This window comes from Giraffa tippelskirchi, chromosome 13 (assembly GCF_054371585.1).
Source record: "Giraffa tippelskirchi isolate mGirTip1 chromosome 13, T2T-mGirTip1v1.2.pri, whole genome shotgun sequence".
NCBI classification, from domain to species: domain Eukaryota; kingdom Metazoa; phylum Chordata; class Mammalia; order Artiodactyla; family Giraffidae; genus Giraffa; species Giraffa tippelskirchi.
In genome coordinates, this window is record NC_137287.1 from 21,808,472 (window position 1) to 21,831,228 (window position 22,757).

General features: G+C 41.6%; 1 long non-coding RNA gene across 2 annotated transcripts; it reads left to right on the forward strand.

The window, feature by feature from the left end:
* The first annotated feature begins 122 nt into the window (after positions 1–122).
* On the forward strand, positions 123–22,757 carry LOC145531629 (uncharacterized). 2 transcript variants are annotated; one of them, XR_014072610.1, is made up of 2 exons: positions 123–687; positions 11,449–11,773. It is a non-coding gene; the product is annotated as an uncharacterized LOC145531629 (long non-coding RNA). The 2 variants fall into 2 exon arrangements; XR_014072611.1 differs by lacking the exon at positions 11,449–11,773 and adding an exon at positions 21,730–22,757 and having other exon boundaries at positions 173–687.

Below are 22,757 nucleotides of genomic sequence, written 5' to 3' on the forward strand. Positions count from 1 at the left end.
TGTCCGCAGTTCTTCTGGTCTCTCGTCGCCTTAGTCTTTGCCTCTGGGCCCCTCATCCACCCCTGGGCGGGACTTTTCTCCAGGTTTTGCAGATTGACCCCAGGGTGACCCTCATCCCCTTCGTACATTCATTCAGACGAAGTCCTCGCCAGAGACAGAGATTGCCAGTTTTAACGTAATTGCCAAGCTACATGGCTTCCTATTCACATTTAGAGCCGACCAGCCAGACCTCCACCCCAAGGACCTACACCCTGCTTCGCAGGAGCTGCAAAGTAGACGTAAATCTAAGTGCAAAATGTTACCGCCAACCCCTCCCCACCTACCCGCCGCCCAGTTCCTCAAGCCTGGCAGGTTGCTGGCTACTTGTTTCTAAGAGGCATCGGCGAAAACTCTGCCTCTGTTGGAAGCTTCTGCAGTTGGGGCACCTGCAAGTTACGTTCTGGTGTATTGATGACCCTGCCCAAGAATGAAGACCCCAAATTCGAGTCCCTGCGTGCTTGTTTTCTTGAACTAACAAACGGAAGTTGGATCCAGTACTCTTCAAGCCAACTAAGATCTGCGAGCAATATTTACCCGGATGTGTCTTTGATCATTTATAGCACAGGAAGACCTAGCAACGTTTCAAAACTGAAAGGTTACACTGTGTTCCTGTGTCTGAAGCTCTTCCGGCTGCCACCAAAGCTACAAGTAAGGAGTCAAACATTTCATGGGTCCTGTCCCTTTAACACCTCGCTAGGTTTGTTTAGAAAATGCTTCTAATTTAACTGCTCTAGACATCATGTAATACATTTTATTTTAATTCAAAACAAAAGAAACCTTTCTGTTAACTCCATTCGTGCACTTCAGAGATTGTTATTTAAAAGTGTTGTGGTGATCCACTGATGAGGAACAAAACCCTTCCTTATCCACAAGCATTTTTATTAGCTTCTAAGAACCTCAGCTGGGCACCTTTCACTAACAGGGACATCTTGTTGCCTAATGTAACACAGGCTATAACAAACAAACCAAAAAGGCAGAGAGGGGGAGGGTACTTTGTGTTCTCTCTCCACCATACTCCCTAACTGCTTCCTGCCAAAATCCCAAAGAGCCTGCACCTTTAAATCTAGTTGAAACCTCTAGTGGTCCTGACCCAAATCATCAAAAAGGAGCTATAGTAGCAAGCTCAGATAATTCAGTTTGTTTGCCATGTCATCTCTCTCCACTGTCTCTTGGGATCAGTGTCACAGGTAAAGCAACTCTGTGCCAAAGAAAGCTTTCATCTTTAGAGGGGGTGAGGGGGGTGGGGTGGGGGGTTGGACAGGAGGCTGTAAAAGCAGCATGAACATATAGAATGACATATTTCATTTTAGCAAACAAAGGAGACCACAAGATAAGCCCCTCAACTATAGAGTAAGCCTGATGAGCTGAGAAGCAGCAACTAGATGGCTGCTGTTGTCTGAAGGGTTTAGTGTCAGTTGACTGCCATGAAGCCCAGCATCTCAAAGAAGCAGCTTTTCACTTCAGACCTGAGCAGGTGGCCTGGAAAAATAAATGAGCCTCACATTTAAATACTCTATAATAATCACAGAATATTCAACTACATGTTGTTTACACTTAGCAAGCACAGGACGAAACCAAAGCACAGCATGATCAAATGATTTGCCTAAAGGTAGCAGAACAAATTCAATAGCAGACCTTTTCATAGAACCTGGTATCCCAGCTCACAGTCCTTCGATCCATCTAAGAAGCCTTGCTGTCTCTCCCTTCTCAGATGAGCCTCCTGAATTACAAATGAGGAGGAAGGAAAACAGCAAGAGTAAATATACTAAGCAGAAGTTCAGATTGCCCTCAGGGACTGCCCCTTTCCTACATCGACTAGAATGTCACTGCTGTATATTAAAACCTCAATTATCCATCACGGAGAGGGGAAGAGGCGCAGATAACACAAAAAGCCAGCTAAGAGCCAGTATTCTTTCTGGCCTTGAAATGCAGGGATACTCGAAAGACACATAAATGACACCCTCTGTGCTGGGCTCTGCTCAGTGCCCCCCTGACCAGGGCTCAGGTGTCTGTCTGGCTTGGGTCACAGCTCTGCACATAGGCCCCAAATCTTGACTGGATCACTTTCCTATCTAGAGCTCTAGGCAGGGCACTTTTTGTTGTAATTGCTCTTATCGGCTGCAATTTACGGCATTTTCATGCTCTCTTTTCAATTAGGAAGAGAATCGAGAGAGAGAGAGAGCTGGATCTGTAGAAAAACACAAAATGTGCCGCACCGTTGTTCATTGTCATCTCGTTGAAGAGATAATTATCTAAAAAAGAGTATAATCACATGTTTTCATGGCCTTAGATTGTTTTTATGCTTCTTAATATTTTGCGGAGTATAAGAAAGGGGCAAGTTTTCCCCAGTGTATTCAGTAGATGTTCCTTGTGGTTATGAAGCAATGAGCACCTCTAAAAAAATAAAATTAGTAAATGTATTCAATAAATTTTTATATTTGTAAATGTAACAGATTTTTATCTGAACTTTGTTTGATATGATCTCAGGCATATGCAGTGACATCACTATGGTCTCTGATAAAGTGTAAGCTAAGGTGAAACTGCAAACAGAAAGAGAAAAACAAATATTATATATTAACACATACAGATTCTGAAAAAATTGGTACTGATGAACATATCTGCAGGGCAAGAATAGAGACACAGGGATAGAGAACAGACTTGTGGACACAGTGGGGAAAGGAGAGGATGGGACAAATTGAGAGAATAGCAGTGAAACCTGTACATTACCGTATGTAAAACAGATAGCTAGTGGGAAGTTGCTGTGTAACACAGTAAGCTCAACCTGGGGCTCTGTGACCACCTAGAGGGGTGGGATGGGGTGGGGATGGGAGGGAGGTTCAAGAGGGAGGGGACATATGTATACCTATGGCTGAATCACGTTGTACTGCAGAAACCAACACAACTTTGTAAAGCAATTATCCTCCAATTAAAAGTAAAAAAAAAAAAAAGAGGGTTTAGTGTAGTACATCAGGACATAGTAAGTTCTCAGAAAAATGTTAATTTTCTCTTGCTTTCACTATAACTTGGATAATTCACCCTCTCCTGAACCTCCCTTTCCTCATCTGTAAACTGGGGGCCATGATTTTGAGAGCTTCCCTGGTGGCTCAGTGGTAAAGAATCCACTTGCCAATGCATGAGATGGAGGAAACGCGGGTTTGATCCCTGGCTTGGGAGGATCCCCTAGAGGAGGAAATGGGAGCCCACTCCAGTATTCTTGCCTGAAAAATCCCATGGACAGAGGAGCCTGGCAGGCTGTGGTCCATGGGGTTCCCAAGAGTCAGACACGACTGAGCACGCAGACACACACACACAATTCTGAACCACTTAGTTCACAACATGTCTGTGAGAATCAGATGATCTGAATGCCTTGTAACTCAACCAGGGTTATCATAATAACTATGCTTATTCCCAATGTGACTGGTCTCTGCAAAGCTGCCCTCCTGAGACATTCCCTTAGAGCCCAGGACGTTAGCTCCTCCTCCTGTGTCTATTTCCAGACCTCTTCCTGAGACTTTGAACTAAGAGAGTGAGGATGAAAGTGGCTGAAAGGAATATGAAGCACAAAACTGCTTGGCATTCAAGCCTAAGAATCACAAAATCAGGCAGCAAACTCAAGTTTATGTACTTGTCAGGCATGCCTCTGCATTCAAATGGGTATATCTTTCCTTTTCTTCTTTGCTTTTCACTTCCCGTCTTTTCACAGCTATTTGTAAGGCCTTAGACAGCCATTTTGCTTTTTTGCATTTCTTTTTCTTGGGGTTGGTCTTGATTCCTGTCTCCTGTACAATGTCACGGACCTCCATCCACAGTTCATCAGGTACTCTGTCTATCAGATCTAGTCCTTTAAATCTATTTCTCACTTCCACTGTGTAGTCATAAGAGATTTGATTTAGGTCATACCTGAATGGTCTAGTGGTTTTCTCCACTTTCTTCAATTTCAGTCTGAATTTGGCAATAAGGAGTTCATGATCTGATCCACAGTCAGCTCCCGGTCTAGTTTTTGCTGACTGTGTAGAGCTTCTCCATCTTTGGCTGCAAAGAATATAATCAATCTGATTTCGCTGTTGACCATCTGGTGATGTCCATGTGTAGAGTCTTCTTTTATGTTGTTGGAGATATACCCATTTGAATGCAGAGTTCCAAAGAATAGCAAGGAGAGATAAGAAAGCCTTCCTCAGTGATCAATGCAAAGAAACAGAGGAAAACAATAGAATGGGAAAGACTAGAGATCTTTTCAAGCAAATTAGAGATACCAAGGGAACATTTCATGCAAAGATGGACTCAATAAAGGACAGAAATGGTAGGGACCTAACAGAAGCAGAAGATATTAAGAAGAGGTGGCAAGAATACACAGAAGAACTGTACAAAAAAGATCTTCACGACCCAGATAATCACGATGGTGTGATCACTCACCTAGAGCCAGACATCCTGGAATGTGAAGTCAAGTGGGCCTTAGGAAGCATCACTATGAACAAAGCTAGTGGAGGTGATGGAATTCCAGTTGAGCTATTTCAAATCCTGAAAGATGATGCTGTGAAAGTGCTGCACTCAGTATGCCAGCAAATCTGGAAAACTCAGCAGTGGCCACAGGACTGGAAAAGGTCAGTTTTCATTCCAATGCCAAAGAAAGGCAATGCCAAAGAATGCTCAAACTACCGCACAATTGCACTCATCTCACACGCTAGAAAAGTAATGCTCAAAATTCTCCAAGCCAGGCTTCAGCAATACGTGAACGATGAACGTCCAGATGTTCAAGCTGGTTTTGGAAAAGGCAGAGGAACCAGAGATCAAATTGCCAACAGCCACTGAATCATTGAAAAAGCAAGGGAGTTCCAGAAAAACATCTATTTCTGCTTTATTGACTATGCCAAAGCCTTTGACTGTGTAGATCACGATAAACTGGAAAATCCTGAAAGAGATGGGAATACAAGACCACCTGACCTGTATCTTGAGAAACCTGTATGCAGGTCAGGAAGCAACAGTTAGAACTGGACATGAAACAACAGACTGGTTCCAAATAGGAAAAGGAGTACGTCAAGGTTGTATATTGTCACCCTGCTTATTTAACTTCTGTGCAGAGTACATCATGAAAAACGCTGGGCTGGATGAAGCACAAGCTGGAATCAAGATTGCCGGGAGAAATATCAATAACCTCAGATATGCAGATGACACCACCCTTATGGCAGAAAGTGAAGAAGAAGACCTAAAGAGCCTCTTGATGAAGGTGAAAGTGGAGAGTGAAAAAGTTGGCTTCAAGCTCAACATTCAGAAAACTAAGATCATGGCATCCAGTCCCATCACTTCATGGCAGATAAATGGGGAAACAATGGAAACAGTGGCTGACTTTATTTTTCTGGGCTCCAAAATCACTGCAGATGGTGACTGCAGCCATGAAATTAAAAGACACTTACTCCTTGGAAGCAAAGTTATGACCAACCTAGACAGCATATTAAAAAGCAGACACATCATTTTGCCAACAAAGATCTGTCTGGTCAAGGCTATGGTTTTTCCAGTGGTCATGTGTGGATGTGAGAGTTGGACTATAAAGAAAGCTGAGCGCTGAAGAATTGATGCTTTTGAAGTGTGGTGTTGAAGAAGACTCTTGAGAGTCCCTTGGACTGCAAGAAGATCCAACCATCCATCCTAAAGGAGATCAGACCTGGGTGTTCATTGGAAGGACTGATGTTGAAGCTGAAACTCCAATACTTTGGCCACCTGATGCGAAGAGCTGACTCATTTGAAAAGACCCTGATGCTGGGAAAGATTGAGGGCAAGAGGAGAAGGGGACGACAGAGGATGAGATGGTTGGATGGCATCATCGACTCGATGGACATGGGTTTGGGTGGACTCAGGGAGTTGGTGATGGACAGGGAGGCCTGGCGTGCTGCGGTCATGGGGTCACAAAGAGTCGGACACGAATGAGCGACTGAACTACTGAACTGCAGGCATGCCTCACTTCTTAGTAGGAAAACCTTTGCCCCTCTTCCCAGCTGGCTCGTTTGCATCACCTCTGTGCCAGCCACAGCACTTCACCTACTTAGAACCTTCTGGACTCCACAGCCTCCCTCCCATGGCCATCTCATACCTGTTTCAATTTATGTCAGAGATAAAATTGGAAAGACAACTACCACTTTCACATTGGCAAAGAAGATTTATTGAGTACGTGCAAGACATGAGGCACTGGACTAAATGGAGAGGAAAGCAAAATAAACACAATGACATCCTCAGAGCTTACTGTTTAAAAGGGAAGATTACTTTGTGAATCCAAGTAATCACAAAATGAATAGTTCACTACAGTCTGCTGAGTGCTACCAAAGAAGTGTACGTTGTTAGGAAAATGAAAGCTGTCCAGAGGAAGTGTGGCTTTGCAGCCCTCGTTTTGACATCTCCTTGCTAAGCCTGAGAGCTTCCGAGTTGCCCAAGTTCCTTTGGACTACAGGTGCACCCAGTAATTCTGGGATTAAAAGCGTGAGGTACCGCTGAGAGTCCTCTGGGCTGTGAACAATCACAGTAAGCCACCTATGTACTTACGTTGTACATGTATGATACTGCTTCTAGAATCCCTAAAAGAAATTTGCCCATGTAATAGTTTGATCCACTTAAAGGAAAAATATGTTATTTCTTTAAATGTGTATTTCAACCCAGCAAGGTCTTTCTAGCAGCAGGTCTGAGTCAGAGCTCTAATAAAAGAGAAGACTTGCTTTCATTCACTTTTTGGGGCATTTTCAAAGGTCCAGAACTCTTCTTTCATCTTGTTTTAAGTATATTTTCAAAACATCCCCATTCTTGGCCTCTTAATTGCAGTCTTCTGCATGTGTGTGGGCTTGATCCTGTGAAAGGCTGCTTCCTCTCCACCCAACTCACCATGTTAACTTCATGCCACTGTGTTTTCATAGTCTTATTTTGAAAATATAAAGCCTTCTTATTTTGTGACCAAAATATTCAAACATATAGTGTATATTAAGTACATGAAAAAATTGCATGGTATGTTAAGAAAGCTTTTAAAACTTAAAATCTAAAATATTTTATGATAGACAAGGCATGTATGTATGTATGTGTGTACATAAACATGTGCTAAGTCACTTCACTCATGTCCGACTTTGTGCGACCCTATGGACTGTAGCCTCCCAGGCTCCTGTCTGTGGGATTCTCCAGGCAAGAATACTGAAGTGGTTTGCCCTGCCCTCCTGCAATGGGATCTTCCTGACCCAGGGATGGAACCCGTGTCTCTTATGTCTCCTGCGTTGGCAGGTGGGTTCTTTCCCACTAGCGCCACCTGGGAAGCCTGTACATGAAACTAAGTATCTTAAATAGTTTGTATAACATACCACAGAACCACATCTCTGCTGGCGTGAGAGAAGACCACTATTTTATCTTTGCACAACCACAAACTGGTCTAAAAATGAGAAAGAATATGGTTATGCAAGATAATTCTTGAGCAATCAATCAGCGTGAAAATCAGACAGAACCATCTCCCTTCTCTGTGAAAACTGTGATTGATTTGTTAGTAGCCACAACTAACGTGAGTTTGTCTTACAACTTAGCCTGGGATCTTCCTTAAACTTATTGCGTGCACAAATCATTAAATCCAGGGGAAAGGCATTCAGTTATTAGATAACCAAAACCTTAGATTCTGAGAACCCTGCAATTGTTCCATATACTTCCCTGAAATTGACAAAGTAAATACTGAAAGCAGCTATTAAGCTCTTCTATAATTGTTGTTGTGTTAGATGCTCAGTCGTGTCTGACTCTTTGCGATCCCATGGAATGTAGCCTGCCAGACTCCTTTGTCCGTGGGATTTCCCAGGCAAGGATAGGGGAGTGGGTTGCCATTCCCTTCTCCAGGGGATCTTTCTGACTCAGGGATCGAACCGGGTCTCTGCATTGCAGGCAGATTCTGTACCATCTGAGCCATCAGGAAAGAAACTTTATTTCCATGTTCATTAGCTTTCTATGCCCGAGTCTTTAAAAAAAAAAAAAAGTTTTAGATATGACAGCAGCCTTTCCTCTACCACAGAGACTTGTTCTGAGCCAACAAAACTCAGATCCCACCTTCTCCTCATGCCTCCCACACCAGCCCGGAAGGGGGGCGGGGGGAGGGGCTGGAGGTGGGAAGCCAGTTTTGCTCAGGAAGCTCACTAAAGTGAAGTTTGGTCTTTGTGAATATAGAACAGGCTGTTCTTCCTCCAGGAATGATCTGTTTCATAACCAAAACTATAAGTGATACTGGAGCCAAATTTGTTACTTTTCAGACATCTTACAATTTAAACAAATTGCCTTAGGTTAGTGACATGCACCTTTTTTGCTTTCATTAGGAGACATTTATAGATTATTTTCACCACATCTACAGTGTTCATCATGATTATTCAATGGAGTAAGTCCTTAGGAAAATAAATCTAAGTTATTCCTGTAGGGTTTGATAGTACGATGGATTCATTTTTAGAATCTCCAACCCCCTGTTTGATTCATGGACTGGAATTTCTTCATTGTTGTCTATAAATAGCAGCCCATGTCTGTAAATACATGAGTGTATTTTCATCTTGACACTTGGTAACTCACATCATATTTGAGGACATCTAACATTTGTTAGCTTTTTTAATTTGAAACTTGTGTGTTTGTTTGGACACAAGCATCAGGAATAAGTTATTTTTTGACATACGTTTAAGGATGTTTCAAGAAAAAAAACACTCAGATTTTTTTTTTTTGACATGGTTGGTGGTACATGGAGTCAATCATAAAATTGCATTCAAAAATTCTGGAAACTGGAAAATAAAATTGCTGAGAATCACACATTGGGTTATGTGCTCTAACCCAATGCACATAATGGGTTAGAGCAAAGCGATGCAAAGTCACGTTTAAAAAGGCAGGTTCCCAAGCCAAGACTTGGCTGCACATTGACTGAAGGAGGGTAATAACATGCTAAGAATTAACAGCTCATTGTGAGTGGAAGATGGAGAGGATTGGATCAGCCTTAGGAAGTGGAAAGGCAGGTTGACTTTGCAGTGGCTCTCCACCATAAGCCCAGGAGACCAAAGTCTGGTCTGCTTTGCTCCAAGCAGCAGGTGCCACTCTGTGTAGCTAGAGATGGGCGCATTCATTTTATCAAGCGCCATGACTTCATCCATTAACATCATCCTGAATTGCCATGTCCCTCATTCCCATATGTCATGTTCCTTATATAGCATGAAAATGTGGTGATGGGGGAACATAGCCATCTATCCCATGGATAGTTTTGTATCAGAGTATAAATTAATAAATAGGTTTGGGGCTTTTTTTCTGCATTGGTCTGAGTTTTATCCATGCTAACTTCCTGTTAGAGATGATTCCATTCTCAATATAGCAATGTATTAAGTTTCTATAACAATAAACCTCAGACAGTGATGAATTTATCTACATCATACTGCTTACCTGCATCCTACGAAACCTGTATGCAGGCCAAGAAGCAACAGTTAGAACTGGACATGGAACAATGGACCGCTTCCAAATTGGGGAAGGAGTACATCAAGGCTGTATATTGTCACCCTGCTTATTTAACTTATCATTGAAATGCAGGGCTTGATGAAGCGCAAGGTGGAATCAAGATTGCTGGGAGAAATATCAATGACCTCAGATATGCAGATGACACCACCCTTACGGCAGAAAGCAAAGAGGACCTAAAGAGCCTCTTGATGAAAGTGAAGAGAGTGAAAAAGCTGGCTTAAAACTCAACATTCAAAAAACGAAGATCTTGGCATCCAGTCCCATCACCTCATGCCATAAAGATGGGGAAACAATGGAAACAGTGACAGACTTTATTTTCTTGGGCTCCAAAATCACTGCAGATGGTGACTGCAGCCATGAAATTAAAAGATGCTTGTTCCTTGGAAGAAAAGCAATGACAAACCTGACAACATGTTAAAAATCAGAGATATTACTTTGCCTACAAAGGTCTGTGTAGTCAAAGCTATGGTTTATCCAGTAGTCAGGTCTGGATGTGAGAGCTGGACAATAAAAAAGGCTGAGGGCCAAAGAACTGATGCCTTCAAACTGTGGTGCTGGAGAAGACCCTTGAACTGCAAGGAGATCAAGTCAGTCAGTCCTAAAGGAAATCAACCCTGAATATTCATTGGAAGGACTGATGCTGAAGCTGAAGCTCCAGTACTTTGGCCACCTGATGTGAAGAACTGACTCATTGGAAAAGACCTGATACTGGGAAAGATTGAAGGCAGGAGGGGAAGGGGACAACAGAGGATGAGATGGTTGGATGGCATCACTGACTCAATGGACATGAATCTGTGCAAACTCCAGGAGATGGTGAAGTACAGGGAAGCCTGGCGTGCTGCAGTCCATGGGGACACAGAATTAGACACGACTGAGCGACTGAACAACAGCGTACTCCTTATGGGAATGATGATGACCGGTCAGCCTTCCTTCACCCAACAAGTATCAGCCCTTACTTGCCTGAAACACACAATGTATGGGAATGAGGCTTTCTCAGATGCCTGTGGTTCTTATTCAAAGTCTTTTCTGTCCCACTACAGACTCCCTCCCAGTCCCTCGTCCCCATATCAGTTTGTTCAGCTCTAATCTTTACCATCAAAAACCGGATGAATATTTACTGCAGAAGGCAGGAAGTTAAAACTCTAGTTACAATCCTGATACTTTCTGTGCGACCTTGGAAAATCATATAACCTTAATCATTTTATCTGTAAAATTGGAGATTAATAAAGACTACCTGTACATAAGGTAATGGACTTGGATCAGAGACTCTTAAAGTCTCTGCCAGTTACAGGATCTGCTCCTTTATCTGCTTACTTTCTTTTGTGAATTATAAATTCTGTGGATTTTTCCCAAAGGCTAATATAAACGTATCTATACTTACATGGTATACAAGAGGAGTGGTATAATTTTCTGTGTTTCCCCACACACTTTAAAAACAGATCTCATAAATTCAGAGTTGCATAACACCCTATAAGATAAATGAGAAACAATTTCCTGCAAATAGTACATAACTGTGACAAAGTTTAGAAATGGAGATATTTTTTGTTTTGAGAGTGATGCGCTTGACTAATTGTCAGCTCCTTATGACCTGAAACCAAAGTCCTTGCATTTCTGACTCCTCCCGCCCCATATTCATCACCCTCTCCTCTACCTCCACCTGCTGTTTCACTGTTTGAGACTTGCCTAGTCGCCTAGAAAGTACTTGGAGGAAAGGCACTCTGGAACTGTGGTAGAACCACATGAAATTCTCCATCTGAACCACAGCCTCACTGTTCAAGAAAAGGCGCCTCCTACAACAGCACTGCCGGAGTATCACACATGCTGCTAACAAGGACAACATGTACCAGACACCAGGCTTTGTGCCAACACTTTTAATCCTTACTATGATTTAATAAGGTTGATACTCTTGTTATCATTTTTATTTTACAGAAAAGAATCTAAGGCACAGAAAGCTTCCATTGCACAGCAAATGAGCAACTGAAGCATGGCTTGAAAGCAGGCAGTCTGAGCTCAGAACCCACATTCTTCGCACAAAGCTCTACTGCCTCCTAGTGGTAATTAACCATCCTTGGACCACAAGCTTCAGACTCCCTGGTGATGCTGATTAAATGCAGTTTCTTGGGCCATTCCAGGTGTGTTGACTCAGAACCCTACTGTAAATAGAGAGTTTTCAACATGCTTCACCAGGGAGAAGTCAGAGATGAGATGCTTACCAGAAGCAATAAGCACTTTAATTAAAAGTATTCAAAAGTCATGTTGTTTAATTTTTGACTGCGTTGGGTCTTCATGCTGCACGTTGGCTCTCTTTGTTTGTGGCGAGCAGAGACTACTCTCTAGTCGTGGTGTGTTGGCTCAGTAGTTATGGCACACAGGCTTAGTTGCTCCACAACATGTGAGATCTTCCCGAACCAGGGATCAAACCCATGTCCCCTGCGTTGGCAGGCAGATTCTTAACCACTAGGCCACCAGGGAAGTCCATGAAATTATCCTTTAATGAATCAATTATTTTTTTAAGTGTGCAGATAACCCAAAAGAGGAAAATAGCATTTCTAAATAGCAAGTTAAATGGTATTTATGTAATTGCTTTAGGACAATCTTCCCAAAATAAAATGAAAACAAATGCTATGGTCTGTAAAATTTTTTCCAGTCACCCTATGTAGTGTACAATTTATGAGTCTTGACAAATGCATACAACTCAGTGTGTGTGTCAGTCACTTAGTTGTGTCCGACTCTGCAATACCATGGACTGTGTAGCCCACCAGGCTCCTCTGTCCATGGAATTCTCTAAGCAAGAATACTGGAGTGGGTAGCTATTCCCTTCTCCAGGGGATATTCCCAACCCAGGGATCGAACCTGGGTCTCCTGCACTGCAGTCAGATTCTTTACCATCTGAGCCATCAGGGAAGCCCACCCGCTGTTGTTCTTTAGTTACTAAGTCGTGTCCAGCTCTTTGCGACCCCATGGACTATAGCCTGCAAGGTTCCTCCATCCACGGGATTTCCCAGGCAAGAACGCTGGAGTGGGTAGCTATTTCCTTCTCCAGGGGATCTTCCCGACCCAGAAATCAAACCTGAGTCTCCTGCTTGGCAGGCAGATTCTTTACCTCTGAGCCCCCCAGAAGCATCACTTAGAATATAACACATCCTTTTTCACCAGGAAATGCTAGTTCTGGGTGTGGGGATCAGGGAGGGTCTGCAGGCCACCAATTCTGGTCAGAGGCTTGGTTAGGTAGCCAAGGTAGAAGGGAAACGGACAGCTCATCTCACATATTCCAAGCTCTTGAATAGTCCAGTGACCTCAACTGTACTAAAAGGAGCAGTTTCAACATTCGGCTAGGCTAAGGCTGATTAGAAATCAATATGATTTGAAAAAGCAAAACATAAAAACTAATGAATTCAGTATACAATTTTTTTTTTACAATTGCCTTGTACCTTTTCATTGTATTAACTGACACTTCACTGCATTTAACAAAGGTAATCCCAGGTAAATTTTTTGTTCATGCTTATTTTTCCAAATTCTCAACTTTTCCAGCACTTGTAGAAAAAGCAAGAGAATTCCAGAAAAACATCTATTTCTGCTTCATGGACTACACTAAAGCCTTTGACTGTGTGGATCACAACAAACTGGAAAATTATGAAAGAGATGGGAATACCAGACCACCTCCTGACAAACCTGTATTCAGGTCAAGAAGCAACACTTAGAACCAGACATGGAACAACAGACTGGATCCAAATAGGGAAAGGAGTACATCAAGGCTATATATTGTCGCTCTGCTTATTTAACTTATATGCAGAGTACATCATGCGAGATGCAGGGCTCGATGAAGCACAAGGTGGAATCAAGATTGCCTGGAGAAATACCAATAACCTCAGATAGGCAGATGACACCACCCTTACGGCAGAAAGCAAAGAGGAACTAAAGAGCCTCTTGATGAAGGTGAAAGAGGAGAATGAAAAAGCTGGCTTAAAACTCAGTATTCAAAAAACTAAGATCATGGCATCCAGCCCGTTCACTTCATGGCAAATAGTTGGGGAAACAGTGGAAACAGCGACAGACTTTATTTTCTTGGGCTCCAAAATCACTGCAGATGATGACTGCAGCCATGAAATTAAAAGATGCTTCCTCCATGGAATAAAAGCAATGACCAACCTAGACAGCATATTAAAAAGCAGAGACATTACTTTGCCTACAAAGGTTTGTATAGTAAGTTATGATTTTTCCAGTAGTCATGTATGGATGTGAGAGGTGGACCATAAAGAAGGCTGAGGGGTGGAGGGGGGGAAGAAGGCTGAGAGCCAAAGAGTTGATGCTTTTGAACTGTAGTTGGAGAAGACCCTTGAGAGTCCCTTGGACTGCAAACAGATCAAATCAGCCAATCTTAAAGGAAATCAGTCCTGAATATTCATTGGAAGGACTGATGCTGAAGCTGAAGCTCCAATACTTTGGCCACCTGATGCGAAGAGCCGACTCATTGAAAAAGACCCTGATGCTGGGAAAGAGTGAAGGCAGGAGGAGGAGAGACGACAGAGGATGAGATGGTTGGATGGCATCACCGACTCAATGGACGTGAGTTTGAGCAAAGTCTGGGAGATGGTGGAGGGCAGGGAAGCCCGGTGTGCTGCAGTCCATGGGGTGGCAAAGAGTCGGACACAACTGAGCAACAACCTGCATTTATAATCTTTAAACAACTTTTCAGTGTGGTATCGCTGAAGTTCTGTAAGTAATAAAGTTCAAGAAACATTTTATCTCAATTAAAAAGTATTCTGAACTCTACTTGAAGTTGTCTCCAAATGCCTCGGCAAGGAGTCGTTTCAGTGTATTCTCTGGGGCCTAATCAGAACTGAGCTCCTACTGCAAGCTTCACTTCATTCACGCCACTGCTGGGGCTTAGCAGGATGTGGCCTCTCTAATTCTGGATCAGTGTTGCTCTCTGCCTATAGCCTCCCCACAATTTATCTGTATAGGATTTTTCCTCAGAGTGGACTCTGTTTATTGAGATTTGAAGCTGAAGGCTTGCTCACATGCAGAACATTCGAAAGGTTTCTCTCCTGTGTGGATTTTGAGATGATGACTAAGACTTGACTTCTGACTGAAGGCTTTGCCACACTCTTTACCTTAATAACGCTCCTCCTTGTTGTGAATCCCCTGAGGTTCAGTAAGATGTTCTCCCATTGTGAAGGGGTTTCCCCAGTGGCTCAGTAGGTGAAGAATCTTCCTGCAATGCAGGAGACCTGGGTTTGATCCCTGGCTTGTGAAGATCCCCCAGAGGAGGGCATGGCAATCCACTCTAGTATTCTTGCCTGGAGAATTCCATGGACAGAGGAGCCTGGTGGGCTACAGTCCATGGAGTCTCAAATAGTCAGACACAACTGAGCAACTAACATGCACATACACCCTTGTGAAGGCCTTGCCACATTCAGGACATTGGTAGGTCTTATCCCCCGTGTGGATTCTTTTGTGATTTCTCAGGCCAGTTAATTGTGTGAAGGTCTTCCCACACTCATCACATTTATAGGGCTTCTCCCCAGTGCGACTTCTCTGAGGAATGATCAGGGTTGAGTTCAATCGAAAGGTTTTTCCATACTCAACACATTCGTAAGGTTTTTCCCCTGAGTGAATTCTGTGATATATTACAGGTTCTGAGCTCTGACTAAAAGTTCACCCACATACAGGTCATCATTCAAAAAGTTTCTCTCCAGTGTGGATTCTCCAGAGTTGGTTAAGTCCTGCATACTGAGTGAAGGCTTTTGCACATACTTTACATTCATAGAATTTTTCTTTACTGTGAATTCACTGATGTTCAGTAAGATTTGAACACTGCCACCACAATCAAAATGCAGAATATTTCCATTGCCTAAAAATCCCTGTGTCCCTTTGTAGTCAACCTGTCTCCCTGCCTTCAGGCCCTGGCAACCACTCATGTTTGCTGCCCTGATAGTTTTGCCTTTTCCAGAATGTCATGTAAATGGAATTGTACAGTAGATAATCTTTAAGTCTGGCTTCTTTTACTTAGCATAATGCATTTGACATTCATTTATGCTGTTGCTGGGATCAGCAGTATCGCTTTTTCATTGACATGTAGCATTCCACTGAGTAGATGTACCACACCTTGTGTACCAGTTAACCAACTGGAGGACAATTGTTTCTAGTTTGGGGGGAGGTAATTATAAATTAACCCATAAACAAATGTGTACATATTTGGAGTGAACACAGTTTTTGTTTCTTCTGGGCAAACAGCTTGTAGTGGGAATTCTGCAGTACATGTCAAGTGTATATTTAAATTTATAAGAAGCTGCCAAAACTGTTTTCCAAAGCAGCTGGACCATTTTAATTCTACCAGGAAGCATGAGAGTTCTGGGTGCTCCACCATCTTGTCAACATGTAGTATAAAGGCTTTTAAAAAAAAATTCTATTGATTGAAATGTGGATTTTTTTTTTCCATGCCACGCAGCTTGCAGGATCCTATTCCCTGACCATGGATCAAACCCTGGCCCACAGTAGTGAAAGTGCAGAGTCCTAACCACTGGACTGCCAGGGAATTCTCATATTATTAGCTTTTATTTTAGCCATTCTAATAGTTACATAGTGACGTCTCATTGTGGTTTTTAATTTGGGTTTTCCTGATGACCAATAATGTTAAACATCTTTTCTTATACTTATTTTCCATCTGTGTATCTTCTTTGGGGGAATGTCTGTTCAAGTATTTGTCCATTTTTACAATTCGGTTGTTTGTTATCTGTTCATTAGTTGTGAGTTATTGTTCTACCTGCAAGTCCTTTAAAAAGGATGAACTTTGAAAATGTTTTTTCCCAGGCTATGGCGTACCATTTCTTTTTCTTAATCTTTCAATGGGGCTTCTCTGGTGGCTCAGTGATAAAGAATCTGCCCACCAATGCAGGAGATGCGGGTTCGGTCCCTGGATAGGGAAGATCCCCTGGAGAAGGACATGGCAACCCACTCCAGTATTCTTGCCTGGGAAATTCCATGGACAGAGGAGTCTGACGGGCTACAGTCCGTAGGATCACAAAGAGTCGGACACAGCTGAAGCGACTTAGCATGCACGCATGCAGCTGGAGGTTTGTACCTTTTGACCACCTTCATCCAATCCCCACTTCCCCTTCCCCTCCACCACCTCTGATGACCACAAATCTGTTCTCTTTTTCCATGAGGTTGCTTGTTGTTTTTGAATTATACTTGATATACAACACTCTGTCAGTTCCTGGTATACAGCATAGTGATTCTATATTTCTATACACTTCAAAATGATCACCATGGTAAATCTAATTACCGTATGTCACCATACAAAGATATTACATAATTATTGACTTATATTCCCCACACTGTACATTTCATACCCAACACTAATTTATTTTGTAATTGAAAGTTTTTAAGTTTATATCCTTCAATCTCCACCTATTTCTCTCCTCCTCCATCTCCCCGCTCTGGCAACCACCCATAGATTGTTTTGACTGTTCAGGGTCTTGTGTGTTTCCATACAAATTTTAGAATTATTTGTTCTAACTCTGTAGAAAATACCGTTGGTATTTTGATAGGGATTGCAATGAATCTCGATAACTTTGGTTTGGTTATTTTAACAATATTAATTCTTCTAAGCTATGACCATGGTATATCTGTCGACTGTTTGTGTGCATTTTCCTTTTTTCTGCATGCTCTTAAGTTGAGTAGTTCTCATTATTGTATCTCCACTATTGGCTTTTATTTGTGCCTCACTTTAAAAATATATATTTAATAATTGCTCTACAGTTTAGAATTAACATCTTTAATTAATTACATTCTACCTTAAAATATTATTATCTCTTCCCACCTAGCATAAGAATCTTATGACACCCAATTCCTCCTATATTTTAGGGTATTTTTGTCCTACATTTGATTTTTGCGTATTCTGTAATTGTATAATACGTTATATACATTACTGCTCTTTTTACTTTGCATGGTCAATCATCTTTTATTGAAAATTTTATTGAAGTAATTGTAGATTCACATGCTGTGGTAAGAAATAATACAGAGAGATTCATGTACCTTAACCCTGTTTACACTAATGGTAACATCTTGCAAGCTATAGTATAATATCACAACCAGAATCGACACTGATATTAATACAATCTACTGATCTTATTCTGATTTCCAGTCTTACTTGTATGTCTGTGCGTGTGTTTAGTTCCATACAATTTTGCCATATGTAGGTTCATGTATTTGCCACCACAGTCAAGATTCAGAGCAGTTTCATCACCACAAAGATTGCTCATGTTGTCCTTTCATAACCACACCAATTTCTCTACCTCCTCACCCTGTCCCAAACCCCCAAAGACCATAAATCAGTTCTCCATTTCTAAAATGCTGTTATTTTAAAAACTGTTTCATAAACTAGTCATACAGTATGCAACATTTTGTGACTGGCTTTTTTTGCTCAGTATAATTCCTTGGAGAGTCATCCAAGTTGTACCATCTTTACTGTAGAATAGTATTTGATGGGTTATGTGTATCACAGTTTATTTAACTATTTTCCTGTTGGAGGACATCAGAGCTGTTCAGTTCTGGGCTATTGTGAATAAAGCTGCTATGAATAGTCATTCACAGGTTGTTGTCTAAACATAAGGTTTTTGTTTCTCTGGGATAAATACACAAGAGAGCAATTGCTGGTTTGTGTGGCAATTGTATGTTTAGTTTTAATAAGAAACTGCAAAACTGTATTCCAGACTGGCATTACCACTTTACAGTCCTACATAAATGTATGAGGGAATCCTCATTTACCTTTTAAAGTGATTGAAAATAAGAAAAAAGTGTCTTTTATACTTATCTTCATTTTAATCATTTTCAGAGATTTTCATTTCTTAGTAGAGATCCAAGTTTCTACCTGGTAACTTTCTAGAGCATTTCATATAATGCAGGTCTGTTGGTACTGAATTCTCCCAGCTTTTTTTTTTTCTTTTGGCTGCACTGGGTCTTAGTTGCAGCACACAGGATTTTTGATCTTTGTTGTGGCATGTGGAATTTTTAGTTGCAGCATGTGGGATCTAGTTCCCTGACCAAGGATTGAACCCAGGCCCCTGCATTGGAAGCATGGCGTCTTAACCACTGGACCACCTGGGAAGTCCCCTCTCCCAGCTTTTGTTTGTCTGAAAAGTCTTTATTTCATCTTAACTTTTAAAGACATTTACACTGTGTATAAAATTCTAGGTTAACAGGTTTTTTTCTTTCAAAATTTTCAAGATGTCATTCCATTGTCTTAAGTCTTACACAGTTTCTGACTTACAGTCTGCTGTTACTAATTCTGATTTTTGTTCCTCTGTATGTAACGTGTCTTATTTCTCTAGCTGCCTTCAATAATTCATCCTTATCTTTGGCTTTTATCAGTTTGAATATGATGTGTCCCTCATATTGATGTGTCCATCATATGATATGGTTTTGCCTTATAAGTTTGTTTGTTTTGATATTTATCCTGGTATTTTGTTTAGCCTGCTTCTCTGAGCTACTTGGATCTTGAGTTTCTTGGTTTGCTGTCTTTCATTATGTAAAAACAACAAACAAACAAATAACAAACTCTTGATGATTGTTTCTTTAAATATTTCTTGTGACCTGGTCTCTTTTTCTTCTTTTCTTTGGCATTTCATTCAAATGTATGTTTGACTGCTCCATATTGTCCCAAATATCTTGGGTATTCTATTTTCTCTCTCTCCTCTTTCTGTGTGTGTGTTTCAGCTTGAATACAGCTATATCTTGGCGATCTTGTGGATTTAGTTCCAGATCACCATAATAATGTGAATATCACATGAATTTTTTGGTTCCCCAGTGAATGTAGAAGTTATAGCTACACTATGTGAAAGTGAAAGTGTTAATCACTCAGTCATGTCCGACTCTTGGTGACCCCATGGACTGAAGCCTTCCAGGCTCCTCTGTCCATGGAATTCTCTAAACAAGAATACTGGAGTGGTTGCCATCTCTTTCTTCAGGGCCTCTTCCCAACCCAGGGATTGAACCGAGGTCTCCTGCATTGCAGGCAGATTCTTTACTGTCTGAGCTACCAGGGAAGCATACTATACTGTAGTCTATTAAATGTGCAATAACATTATGTCCAAAACCAGTGTCCACACTACTATATATAAAACAGATAACCAATAAGAACCTACTGTATTACAGAGAGAACTCTACTCAATACTCTGTAATGACCTATATGGGAAAAGAATCTAAAAAAGAGTGGATATATATAACTGATTCACTTCACTGTACACCTGAAACTAACACAACATTGTAAATCAACTATATGCATGCATGCTAAGTCACTTCAGTCGTGTCCGACTATTTGCAGCCCTATCTACTATAGCTCCCCAGGATCCTCTGTCCATGGGATTCTCCAGACAAGAATACTGGACTGGGCTGCCATGCCCTCCTCTGTAAGTCAACTATACTCCAATACAAAATTTTTTAAAACCCTATGTACATAATTTCAAAACACTTTATTGCTAAAAAATGCTAACCATTATCTGAGGCTTCAGAGAATTATAATCTTTTTGCATAGTAACATCAAAGATCACTGATCACAGAGCACTATAACAAATATAATAATGAAAAATTTATAAATATTGTAAGAATTACCAAGAAGTGAGAAAATGCTGTTGGGAAAATGAAGCTGATAGACTTGCTTGTCTCAGGGTTGCCACAAAACTTCAATTTATAAAAAGAGCAGTGTCTGTGGAGTGCAATAAAGTGAAGCACAGTAGACTGAGGTGTGCCTGTAGTTTCCATTGATGTATCTTCAAGTTCACTGATTCTCTCCTCACAGGATATGCTGCACATTACAGTTTGCACAAATACAAATTTCTTCACAGTCTTTAGCTTCCCTTTTAAGATTAAGTGTGTGAATTTATGATTAACAGACCTTGCTGGAAGATAATGCCATCACCATCACCATCTCTGGCCTTCCCCATCTCCAGGCCTGATAGAACTTTGCTGATTTCAGGGAAAGCAAAAATAAAACAAATTCAGGAACTGTACCATTTGGCACTCTCTTACTGCAATGCCCTGGCTTGAATCAGAGAACTCAGAATATGAATCAGGTCTACTCCACCTACACCCCTTACACTTCTTATTGAACATGCCCACCCACAGACCAAGTAGCAGCAACACAGACAGTACTTTTGAGAAGTACACCCAGTGGTAAGCTAGCTGGTGAGCGCCATTGCTAACTTTTCAGGAATTCTCAAACTGGATTTTAAACGTGGCCATTATTTTAAAATTGTATATAAACTTATGCATGGATGCATGCTTAGTCACTCAGACATGTCCAACTCTTTGCAACCCCATGCACTGTAGCCTCCCAGGTTCCTCTGTCCATGGAATTCTCCAGACAAGAATAGTAGAGTGGGTAGCCATATCCTTCTCCAGAGGATCTTCCTGACCCAGGGATCAAACTCTGGTCTCCTGCATTGCAGGCAGATTCTTTACTGTCTGAGCCAACAGGGAACTCCATATATACATACTGCTGTTCAGTAGCTCAACTGTGTCCATCTCTTTGTGACCCCATGGACTGCAGCATGCCAGGTTTCCCTGTCCTTCACTACCTCCCAGAGCTTGCTCAAACCCGTGTCCATTGAGTAGATGATGCCATCCAACCATCTCATCTTCTGTTGCCCCTTTCTCCTCCTGCCCTCAATCTTTCCCAGCAGCAGGATCTTTTCCAATGAGTCAGCTCTTTGCATCAGGTGGCCAAAGTACTGGAGCTTCAGCATCAGTCCTTCCAATGAATATTCAGGGTTGATTTCCTTTAGGATTGATTGATCTCCTCGAAGTCCAAGGGACTCTCAAAAGTCTTCTCCAGCCCCACAATTAGAAAACATCAGTTCTTCAGCACTCAGCCTTTTTATGGTCCAACCTTCACATCCATACATGACTACTGGAAAAACCATAGCTTTGACTATATGGACCTTGGTTGGCAAAGTGATGTCTCTGCTTTTTAATATGCTGTCTCATAGCTTTCCTTCCAAGGAGCAAGCATCTTTTCATTTCATGGCTGCAGTCACCATCCACAGTGATTTATATATATATATATATGTATGTACATACATATACATATATATATATATCATGTCTGTTTTTAATATATATACATTGTATTAAAAACAGAGGTGATAACTCAAAACACTACTCATTTTTTATTTTTATTCTTTTTTTTTTTTTTGCCATACCTTGCAGCACGTGAGATCTTAGTTCCCCAACTAGGGATTGAACCCACATTCCCTGAAGTGGAAGCATGGAGTCTTAACCACTGGACCACCAAGGAAGTCTCTCTGTAATGTTATTAATGTCTATTCTATCTGTGATAGAATGTGTATATATGATATGACACGTGATATGACATGTGCATATGAAATCATGATTTTTGTTTTGCTTTCTAATTTTACAATGGTATGCTACTTGCTGCTGCTGCTGCTAAGTCGCTTCAGTCATGTCGGACTCTGTGCAACCCCATAGACGGCAGCCCAGCAGGCTCCCCCATCCCTGGGATTCTCCAGGCAAGAATACTGGAGTGGGTTGCCATTTCCTTCTCCAGTGCATGAAAGGGAAAAGTGAAAGTGAAGTCGCTCAGTCATGTCTGACTCTTAGTGACCCCATGGACTGCAGCCTACCAGGCTCCTCCGTCCATGGGATTCTCCAGGCAAGAATACTGGAGTGGGTTGCCATTTCCTTCTCCTGCTGCTGCTGCTGCTAAGTCGCTTCAGTCATGTCCGACTCTGTGCGACCCCACAGACGGCAGCCCACCAGGCTCCGCCATCCCTGGGATTCTCCAGGCAAGAATACTGGAGTGGGTTGCCATTTCCTTCTCCAGTGCATGAAAGGGAAAAGTGAAAGTGAAGTCGCTCAGTCATGTCTGACTCTTAGTGACCCCACGGACTGCAGCCTACCAGGCTCCTCCGTCCATGGGATTTTCCAGGCAAGAGTACTGGAGTGGGGTGCCATTGCCTTCTCCAGGTATGCTACTTAGCACTTCTCAAATCTGTGTTCACTGATATTACATTTGTAGCTTGAAATTAGCCATGTTAGATGCATTTGCACCATGAAAATTAGTGTAAACTGCTGCTTTGTTTTGTTGATTGTCTAATCCAGGGGTCAGCAAATTTTTCAGTGAAGAGCCAAATAGTATTTTAGGCTTTGCAACCACATGCAGTTTCTGTTGCATAGTTTTAATTATAAGCCTTTAAAATGTAAAAATTATGCTTAGA